This window comes from Fukomys damarensis, unplaced genomic scaffold (genome assembly GCF_012274545.1).
Source record: "Fukomys damarensis isolate Sample0158 unplaced genomic scaffold, DMR_v1.0_HiC HiC_scaffold_5, whole genome shotgun sequence".
In the NCBI taxonomy this organism is placed as follows: domain Eukaryota; kingdom Metazoa; phylum Chordata; class Mammalia; order Rodentia; family Bathyergidae; genus Fukomys; species Fukomys damarensis.
In genome coordinates, this window is record NW_022900917.1 from 43,993,197 (window position 1) to 44,000,679 (window position 7,483).

General features: G+C 34.0%; 1 protein-coding gene and 1 pseudogene across 3 annotated transcripts in view; one reads left to right on the forward strand and one right to left on the reverse strand.

The window, feature by feature from the left end:
* Positions 1–7,483, reverse strand: part of LOC104853501 (serine/threonine-protein kinase Sgk3) — a 161,070-nt gene that overhangs the window by 124,900 nt on the left and 28,687 nt on the right. The gene's annotated exons all lie outside the window — the stretch shown is intronic.
* Positions 651–2,879, forward strand: LOC104853502 (annotated as a pseudogene).

The window sequence follows — 7,483 nt, forward strand, 5'->3', positions numbered from 1 at the left end:
AAGTTGTATGTCAATAAACACCAAGTGGACTTGTTACCAGATCGTCTCTTCCTAGAGGTGGTTTCCCCTTTCTTTTTGTCTGGAACAAAGAATTGAACAAGACAGGCAAAAACAGTAGCAAAGTTTATCTGAAAAATTAAAGTGAAGGGTAAGGGAGAAACCAGCTCTGCAAAGCAAACATGGGCTAAGAGGAAAAATAAAAATAAAAACCAAAATAAAAGTACACCCTGGGGGACCCAGGGGAGGATACCAGGTATCTTCTTTGTCCTTTTACTTCTTCCACACATGGTGGGAACCCGCAAGAATTCCACATACGGAGGGCTGGGAATTATTTGGCACATGTGTCCTGGAATCTGGTCACACTTACTCCCCCAGTCAGCTTTGTGACACCCTGCCTCAAAATGACAGGTATTTGCTTCAAAGGCAAATACCTAGGCAACCTATGCAACCACAGAGGTGTGTGTGGAGGGTGCTGGTGGAGTCCATGCTTCCTTTTCTAAATCAGGTCAGCTCCCCTTGCCATCTCACCATTCACCTCTCCTGTCGCTTGAGGAAGCTCCAGTCCACAGTTGTCCATCCACCCTGCTGGCCTACACCAGCCTTGTGGGCAGCTGGACCCATAGGCCCTTGTTGGAACTCAGACTTACCTGTGGCCTGTGGTCTGGCTGGGAGCGCTGTGAAATCTCACCTTCTCTGAAGAGAGTCAAAGTTGAAGGAATATGGGAATGTCTAATCTCTTAAAGAATAAAGGCTCTCTTCAGTTTGATTTTATGTGTCTGATTGTTTTGAAGCTTTTACAATGGTATCTGTTATAAAACGACAGTGATTTGATCTCTTTTCTGATGTTCATGCAGTCTGTCTTTTAGGATGTTAAAGGCCTGGAAAAAAATTCATCAGGCTTTAAGATATCCTTGAATTTATTAAGCAAGCCCAGGCACGAGTATTGAGTCATCAAGATGAACATCTTTGCTACAAGCATATATTGTTGAATGGCAAAAATTCTTTATACAATGTGATATTTTACCAAAATCCTTTTGTCAACTAGAAATTATTTTAATGGGTAAATAGGGCAGTAATTTTTAAAAAAGTGGACGATAGTATTGTATGAAAGCTCATGCTTGGTACATAGAATGAATCAAATTTTTTAAATACTAAAAACAGACTTCAAGGTAGTGCAATGCAGCTCGTACATGTTGAAACATTAGGAGAAGCTTTTGATTCTCAGCTGGTCATTGGAGTAAGAGAATCAACATTAACCCCTTTTCTAATCCTAAGGAAAAGCTTCAGATTTACAGTGACAATTTTGAGAAGGCATATTTGGATTCAATAGAGAGATTTCATAGAACACAGGTACACTTTTATTTAACAAAAAATGGTGTACAGAATTATATGAAATATGCAAATGCTAAATTAAGAAAAATGAGCACTACATTATTAGAAATAAGACTAAAATGCAACTGTTGAAGCTTTCATGGAATGCTGTGTGAATGTCTTGGTGACATCATTTAAAGAGACAATCCTAGCAGAGTGCCAAGGCATGGTCAAGTGAAATGAAATTGAAAAGTTATGTTTAAGGTTTTCTTTGATGGGCAAAGTTCCTAAATGGGAAGGAGCCGACCCTCAAAGACTGGGAGGAACGCATCATAAATGCTTCCCTGGAAGATATGGTAGCAGCTGCTAAAACTATTACCACTGACTCTGAGAAATATGTTCAGCAGTTACTTACACTATTTAATAGATTAGTAAAGTCATCAAAGAAGCTTTTCTAGATGACCCATGGTTTCTTACTGCAAGAGATAAGGCATATAAAGCTGTTGTTAATGATGTTACCATTTAAAGAAGTGCTCTTGGTACTTTTAAAAACGTACAATACAAAGATGTTTTTATGAGGTATCACAAAGCTCATTTGACACAATGTCTCAGCCAACAGTGAAACTGAAGAAAATACGGTAGAATGGCTATGAGAAATTGGTAGGATTATGTAAACAAGCTAGCTAGAATTTTTCAGGACATGTAAGTACCTGAGATTTGAACCAAGCTTTTAAGGAAATGAACAAAAATGGTAAGTTGACTTTACCAGCTGATTTGGTTGATACAAAAATTCTGAATGCTGGTGCTTGGTCAAGAAGCTCTGAAAAAGTCTTTGACTTCCTATGGAACTGGAGGACTTGATTCCTGAAGTAGCAGAATTTCACAAAAAAAAAAAAGTCAGTGGTAGAAAATTACATTGGCTCATCATCACATGTCAAATAGAATTATAATTTAAGAATTAAGTAGGTCAATATGATTTGGAGGCAACCATGTTTCAGCTGGCTGTGCTGTTAGCATGGAACCAAAGACCCCGAGGGAAAAAAATCAGCTTTCAAAATCTAAAACTTGCAAATGAACTCCCGGATGCTAAACTTAGAAGGATTTCTTGGTCTTGTAGCATTCCCAAAGTTCATACAGCAAGTTTTATTGTACAAACCGCAAGTTGGCTCACCCAACAACTTTACAGAAGATACCCTCTTTTCAGTGAACCAGAAGTTCAGTTTAATAAGAAAATGCAAAAGTTCAGAAAAGGGGTAAAATCAACTTGATTAGACACTTGCAGCTCACTACAGAAAAGATGAGGAAGAAGAAAATAAAGGAAAGTTCAACTTAAAATACTGAGAACACAGCAAGTTATCATACAAGAAATGAGAGTAAGAAGGAAAATTAGTAATGCTCTGCTGCAGACTGAATTAGTAGAAATTTTGAAAAATATGTTCTTACCACAAAAGAAAATGATAAAAGAGCAAATAGAATGGCTAAGAGAGCACAAATACACCAGGAGAGGCAAATCTAATCAACACTTTTCATATATATGCTGTAATTTTGAATATCATGAGCAATACTAAGAATCCAGATTTTGGAGTGCTTGGGCAGAAAGTTATCACAATTTCAGCTGGAGAAAGGTTTATTTGGACTTTGATTACATAAATATTCAAATCTCTGCCTTACCTTTACATAATGACTATATTTTTGCCAACCACACTGTTTAGCATGATGGCATTCCTTTCATATTGCACACTCTGTAACTGCATGCTGTTTTGTGGAGAAATTTGCATTCATGAGAAGCCCATTAAGAACTTTAAAAAGTAAATTTCATTTTTACCCACCAGGAAAAATATAGATGGAATGGATAAGCATGGGATTCTTGTTGTCTGTCTCTCTCTTTTTCCACTTGAAAAAATGTACTTCTACAAGGAATGATATTCAGATACTCATGCACTGAAAAATGCTGTTATCGTTTTTTTTTAAAAAATGCAATTAAAACTAGAAGTAGCACTCTTGCCTAGTTTTGCTTTGTTTCTTAATGAAGAATTCAACACAATGCTGGGAGAGGGCAGATGTACGTGAGAAGGTATTTCACAGTATCAAATTGTTCAAACACTGTTTTAGTGTCATAACTGGATTTTAATGGTAACCTAAAAAAAAGGTCTTAAATATTTCTAACTCGCACACTTTTTTTTAAAGCAGGAGGCTGCTGTTTTAGATATGTTACTAAGTGATGAGTTTTAAAAAATCTTATCTGGCTGGAGGATTTGTGAAAGTGAAGCTTATATTGTTGCTTCAATTGTTTGAGAAACATTAGGATAGGGAGGTCATTATGACTGCAGAGTCAGAATAGCAAAGCAGACATGTAAGTGTTCATCAACACACTTAATATTTATATATCTAATATTTATTATGCCACAGCTAAATTTATTGAAAACAATGCAGAAATTTTCTCTGATATAATACATTTATGGGATTGATCTTTTAATCTGCAGCACAGAACTATTTTGGTATTTTGCTTATTTTATTTTTTGGGTACCAAGAATCAAACTCAGGGCCTTGAACTTGCAGGCAGGTGCTGTGACACTGAGCTACACCCCCAGCCCTACTTTGATATTTTGAAGTCTCATGATTAGGGATTTATAGCCTCATGTTTCTGGAAAGAAAAGCATTCTCTTTTAAAAAGTAATAATTAACAGTCAGGAAGAAAAGAGAAACCATAACATAAGAACCAAAAAGCATAAGCAAAGATGTTATTATTTTATCATGAGCAGTAAACTTGCCAAACATATACATACATATTTGTACAATGGTGCCTAGTTTCACAACTTTTTTTTTTTTTAAGTTTTTTGAGACTAGGTCTTGCTATTAATTCAGGCTGGTCTTGAACTCACCATGTGGCCCAGGCTGGCCTCGAACTTGCAGCAATCCTCCTGCCTCAGCCTCCTGAGTGCTGGGATTATAGGCATGTGCCACCACATCCAACCAAATTAAATTCTTTCCACTATTCTCTGTGCAGAATTTGTTCCACAACTCTGCTTGCAAAAGAATTGGAAGCATACATGTATATGTAATTCTGTGACCAGAATCGTTAAATCAAATTTCCCCAAAACCATTGAATTTGATTCCATATTGTCCAATTCAGTTTGCAGACAGAAGCATGGGAAGAAATAAGTTCATGAGCCAAGGTAGCACTATCTATCTATCTATATACACACACACATATACACACACACACACACACACACACACACACACACACACACATATATATATATATATTTTTTTTTTTAACCAGGGATTGAAATTGGAACCTTGTGCTTGTGAGGCAGGTGGCAGAATACCCAGCCCAGCACTATATTTTTTTGAATATTCAGAAGGGAATAGTTACTTTGTTCTTTTCAGTCAATCTAAAGCAGCAACTCAATAGTTACTGGCAGCTGAGTACCCGGAGCAGTGGAAATTTTAGGACTTGAGAATTTGAACAATTGAAAAGAGAAAAATCATATTCCCCATTTGGAAAACAAAATGGCTCAATATGGATTTTTATTCTTTGTGGTGCATGTTTCAAATTTTCTTACAAATTATTTTCTTTTTGATGTTAAGTAATTTGAAAGTATAGTTTTGAAGAAAATAGGAAATAAGATTGCTGGAAGGCATACAGTATTGTATTTTACAGAATGCTGATAAGAACTTTTTTCATGGAATGTATCACCAGTCTCAAGAAAGATTGTGAGCTTCCTGCTGAAAAAGAAAAAAAAAATTAAAACACTGAAGGTTTTACTGGTTATAGCCAAATGCCTGTCCTAAAACTCAGAAAATTAGAATTCTGTTGATAATTTAAAACTTTACTTCTAAGGTAGTATGTGTTATTATTAAACCAATTAAAATTAGTGTTCATTGTTTACTCTAATTACATAACTGTTAACGCATTTGAAGTTTAGAAAAAATAATTTTGTAATAATTGTGGCCCTTATGTCTAACAAATAGTTTGGTATTGGCATAATTGCTTGTCCTGATAGAAAAAAGACAAAGAAACAATAGGAGGAAAAACTACTATAGGCTATTTATTTATTTATTTGTTTTTGGTACCAGGGATTGGACTCGGGCCCTTGCACTTGCAAGGCAGGCTGTGGAACCACAGAGCCAAATCCCTCTGTGGTTTTTAATTTGTAATTTTTTAATTTGTAAAATGTGTTGTTTTAAACCATAATTGCTCCCAAAACTTATTTGGAGTTTTCAATCTTTTTTAGTTATTTAAGTATGAGAGCCATGGTGTTTTGATTTAATGCAAGGAAGTAATGCTAAATCTATAGCAAAGGTTTTCTATTAAATTTCACAAAATTTTAATAGCTAATTATGTCCTAATTGTAATTAGGGGATTGAAAAGTAGCAAATACTGTAGACTTACAGTTCTCATAATTTTTAAAATTATGTATATGAAAGTTTTAACTAATTTTTGTTATTTGTGAAATCCATTTTATTGACATAGTGCCTATACCATTGTTGAATTTTCTTTAAATATGTTTTGATATATGTTTCCTAATTTTAAAAAAAATCCTTAGAATATAATCTTAACCATTAATGTGCTTAAAGTACAGAATCGGGGTGGGGATTTAGCTCAGTGGTTCTGGCACCTACCTCACAAGCAAAAGGACCCAAGTTCAATCCCCAGTAACTAAAAAAAAAAAAAAAAAAAAAAAAAGTACAGAATCACACTTAGTATTCTTTATCAGGTCTTTTTATCCAATATGCATTTAAAGTTAGTGCTATCTGAGTAGGGATGACACCTCATATAATTATGAGAAAAAAAAATCCAGTCTCTAAATCCCAAGACCCAAAACAACTTTTTAATGAGTAGTGTAGCAGGAGAACTTTCATAGGTTAAACTTTGAACATTCATCTTCTAATTTAAAGATGGAGCCATCAGAAAAAGTAACTTTTGTTGCCACCTTATTGCCATACTAAGTAGACCTGAAATAAAATTTACAAAGTGAAAAGAAATGACATTTTTGATGCTTAAAACGAGATAAATATTAGAATGTTACTGTTTCCGTGATTTTATGAGATCTTAACAGAAATTCTGAAGTCTTCCAATTTTTACATTTATTATAAGGGTCCCTGAGTTCTATCAATCTACTTAAGTTTCTTGCTCTTACTTTTTACACAAATGTTAAAATTTTCAAAAATGAAATGTTAGCTTTCTCACTTTTACTTTTTATTATACTTAATATAGAATATGACTTTAGTAATTAAAAAGATATTTTTCATCATTTGCAGTAATATACCAAAAGACAAATTTTTTAAAAATTCAATTTAAGTGAAAGATCTGCTACCTTTACAGAAAGCTTTTCCATCTTAAACTTAAGCTGGTTTTCTATTTTCATGTAAATAATTGGTATGCTGTCCTATAAATTCGTTCAAGGCCATGTATGTAAAATAAACAATACATGAGAGCTTTCTTGTCATCTACAATGTATGTCATCTGGAATGTTGAACAAATTTCTGAGTTCCTAAGGTAAAATCTGCCCTTGTGGTCTATGTGATTTTTGAATGTGTGCCACTATATATTGAGATGATAATGCTGTACAATTCTAAATGGCAGCAGTTTCTGTATGCAATACGCTGAAATATTTTGATGAACTGCTTTAATTTTTGGATTATATTTCTTTAAGTTATATAATTTATTTTCTTACAAAATAAAAAAGTAATATAAAGCTTAAAAAAAATAAAGAATACCCAGCTATCACCATATTGCGATTAAAGAAAACAGTTGGGAACTATTACATTTCCAAGACAAATTTGACTTCTTGTCCCAAAGAATACACACACACACACACACACACACACACACACACACACACCATCTCCCACAAACATTTAAAGAAAGGGGATGAACTAAATTCAATTGACAAGAGATTGGGTATTTTCCCTTTATGAGCTGAGAACTGTAATTTAATAGCTTGATTTCTCAAAATACTATCAGAGGCAAATATATTCACAATCCCCTATTTCCTTTTAATTGTTATGTATTTATTTTTTGGTACTGGGGATCAAACTCGGGACCTTGCACTTGCAAGGCAGGTGGCAGAATCACTGAGCTAAATCCCTGGCCTGTAAAATTAATTTATTTTTTAAATTTATTTATTTATTTATTTACTTATTTATTTATTTATTTTATTTT